Source organism: Loxodonta africana, chromosome 7, assembly GCF_030014295.1.
Source record: "Loxodonta africana isolate mLoxAfr1 chromosome 7, mLoxAfr1.hap2, whole genome shotgun sequence".
Classification (NCBI taxonomy): domain Eukaryota; kingdom Metazoa; phylum Chordata; class Mammalia; order Proboscidea; family Elephantidae; genus Loxodonta; species Loxodonta africana.
The window spans coordinates 82,213,560-82,217,285 of record NC_087348.1 but is presented as its reverse complement, the minus strand read 5'-3'; the positions used below and the strand labels follow the sequence as shown (position 1 = coordinate 82,217,285).

General features: G+C 39.9%; 1 pseudogene; it reads right to left on the bottom strand.

Annotated features, from left to right (window-relative positions):
• Positions 1-2,143: 2,143 nt before the first annotated feature.
• LOC100664984 (olfactory receptor 52H1-like) lies at positions 2,144-3,324 on the bottom strand (annotated as a pseudogene).
• Positions 3,325-3,726: the final 402 nt, after the last annotated feature.

The following is a 3,726-nucleotide window of genomic DNA, read 5'->3' as shown; positions in this document are numbered from 1 at the left end:
GAGTACCTGGCAGATTCAAACCCGACCCTTTGGTTTGCAGCTGTAGCACTTAACCACTACGCCACCAGGGTCTCCTAGAGGGTCACTAATTTGACGGCAGTGGGTAATCTAATTACTTGAACTCCTATTTAGCTATTTGTACGATGCAGAATCAACATTATTTTACAGGGACTCCTTGGCCCCACAGAAACTTATTGTTAGTTTATTTCTAACTGGAGTTGAGTTTGCTTTCATTCAGGCAGTTAAAGAGTTTAGGTTTCATTCTTTGGTCAAAGAGGCTGCCCACCTTGGACACAGAGTGATGGAAGCATACCTACAACATAGCCACAAAATTTGTCTAACCAACAGCTTCACGAAGGAGAGAGAACCACACCCTGGAGAGAGATATCCGGTAGATCTTGGTCCAGGGGTGGTGCGGGGACGTGAAATCTAAGTCCAAGTCTTCAGAAAAAGAAAAAGTTGTGTTCCACTACCCTAGCTTGGTGCTTGTTGACCGCATTCTCAGCCCCGTAAGAGGTCGCTAGGCTGGTGGAACTTGTATGTAAATGGACAATATAGAGTGACTGCTGAATGCAGTGTAGAGGGCCAGCGAAAAAGAGGAAGACTCTCAACCAGATGGATTGACACAGTGGTTACAGAAGTGGGTTCAAAATAGCAACGATTGTGAGGATGGCGGAGGACTGGGCAGTGTGTTTAGTTCTGTTGTACATACAGTCTCTATGAGTTGGAACCTACTCGATGGCACCTAACAACAACAATTTTAACTGGTTTTCTCTGATGATCTCTCTCCAAGAACACTGCGTTTTTGGTTTGTTTGTTTGTTTGTTTTGTTTGCATGTTTCCGGCTGCCATAAAACCTAATACCATCCGCAGGTATATGTTCCTGTGGGTTTGCCTCCCTTTCTGGACTACAAATTCCACTAGGATAAGGGCCATAGAGTACACAGAGTACCTAACACCATGTTTGAGACATAGAAAGCATTTGTCAAACATTTGCTAAATATTGTTGACTGAATGAATAAAGATTGCCTGAAGTTTACCCAGTACTCTGAGTGTTCGAGAATACCTGCATTAAGCCAGTTCTAAAGAGATTAGCATCGTATTGGATCCCCACAGGATGTCTAGCTTTTATTGAATGGAAGTTTAGGAAGATTCCACTGGGTCTGTACTGAGTAATGAGGGAAAATGTGTTCTGTAAGAATGTGGTTAGTTACATTGTTGTTGTTATTAGGTGCCATGGAGTCAGCTCCAAGTTGGTGTCTTTTCTCCAAGAACTTATTGAAGATATCCTTCTGTTCTTCCTTCCCTCAAAAGAAATAGCTTTGCTTCTCTGAACAAGTAACTGGCTTCTAATACATGGGTGCTGTGAACTGTGTAATCTGCCATGCTTAACTTTTCATACAGACTACTATAAAGCTTTTGAGATGAATTTTTGGCTCAAATAAAAAAAGACAGTAAGAATCCATGGTAGGTGGAAAGTACATTAGTCTATTTCTTGTCTTAACATTTTTTTTCTTTATCCCATTTTTCTTTTTGCCTTTATTTTTTCTGTACTTACTTCACAGTATTTTTATTTACGTTATTCAAAATACATTAAAGAATTTTTGAAACAATTTATGTAGGTGGTGTCATACATTAAGAGGTAGAGCTATAGATTCAAATCTGAGTCTCTGAGTCAAGCAACCTGGGTAAGAACAACCAAACATAGAGGTCGAGGCTTCACAGAGTCATCATGGTAGACATTCCATGATGTACTACGATGTATAAGTAAGTTACTATGATGTACAAACCTGGGGAAAAAAAAAAAAAAACTAATCCAAATTTCTCAGAGACATCTTTGTGATAAAAAAGAAACACCAAACATCTGATTATTTTCATTAAAATTCTTGTAATTGCCTTCAAGCAGTGAAGAATTGCAAAAAGTTTTAGTTTCCATAAGTAAAAACAATTGATATATCCTATACTCAGAATTTCTTTTTCTACAACCAGCATGACTCAGTAGATTTCTGCCTAAAATAACAAATAAGCAAACACATAGTTGTGATTAATGAAGAATTTTCTCCTCCACCTCTTCTCTGGATCCATTGCTTATAGGCTGAGTCTTGGACCTAGCATACACTAGAAATTTGACTTCCTCCAGACCTCAGATCAATGTCACTGGGCTCCCTTGGGAAAAAAGCAGAAGAACAACTTTGTTCTGGATCTGTTTGGTCTTTACTCCATAGACAATGGGGTTGAGTGCAGTTGGGATGATTACATAGAGGTTGGCAAACATAATGTGAAAGGTACGAGGGACATTGTGCCCAAAGCAATGGGCAAGGATGGAGAAGAATGCTGGGATATAGAACATGAGGATGACACAGACATGGGAACCACAGGTGCCCAAGGCCTTCTGGCGGGCATCTAGTGAGGGGAGATGAAAGACAGTAGAGAGTATGAGTGTGTAGGAGACAGCAATTAGGATCACATCTATAATGACTGTCATAATTAGTACACAAAATCTATACCAGATATTGATGGAAATATCAGCACAGGCAAGCCGGGCAATACCTATGTGTTCACAGTACGTATGGGGGATGATATGTGTCCTACAGAAGGGTAATCGATTCACAAGGAAAATACGTGGGACTATAACACAGAAATGTTGGAGGGAAGGTTCCCACAGCAATTTTGATAATGGTCCTCGGAGTCAGAATAGTGGTGTATCTCAAGGGGGAACAGATGGCCACATAGCGGTCAAATCCCATGGCCACCAGTATAGCTGACTCCAGGACAAAGCTGTTGTGCAGAAAGAATAATTGAGTGAGACATCCAGGAAAACTGATTTTCTGGGGACCAAGCCAAAAGATGCTAAGAGTTTTGGGGACACATGTGGTAGACAATATGAGGTCAGTAATGGCCAGCATAGAAAGGAAAAAGAACATAGGTGTGTGAAGACTGCGCTCCATCACAATGAGGTAGAGAAAGATACTATCGCCCACAATGGCCCCAAGATAGATAAAGCAGAAAGGGACACTGATCCAGACATGGTACTGAAAGGATGAAGGGGCCTACGTTGTTGCTGCTCAGGTTGTATGTAGCCATTGAGGTTTGATTGAGTATTTCTGTGTCCTAAAAACAAATTGTGTATAATGAACATTGGAAAATTGTATAGCAATTGTTTCTTTATCCCCTCAATCCCACCAGCCTTTCCTCAGGCTCTTCTCTTTCCTGTCTGCCATGGAAGAACTTCCCATTGCTATTATGAGCAATGCTCATGTCTTCAAGACAGTCTGTCTATACTCAGTACTCCCGGTACTAATCACCAAGTCACTCACTCAGGAATCTTCCCCAAACTATATAAATTCTATGCTTATTTTAATGGCCAAGTTATCCCTGAGTCAACGTAATTTGTTATGATATAGATGTCAGTGTAGAAAAAATAATCTAATCACATGAAAAGATAGAAAGAAACTAAGAAAAGTGGCACAGAATACAAAAAATAAGGAGATATTTATCAATTATATACTCTTAAACCTTAAATCAAAAATATCCCCTGAAGTCTTAAAACCATAGTTTAGCTTAACTAGTAAAGAATGTCTGCCTTGAGCATTATGCTCTTTTAAGATTTATCTATATGGGATCAAGTTGACAGCAGAACTCAAAAGATCAGTTAGGAAACTTAGGGGCAGTGAGTTTATATTAATGGGGGAGGAACAACTAGGAAAAGTAGGGTGAGAATGGTTG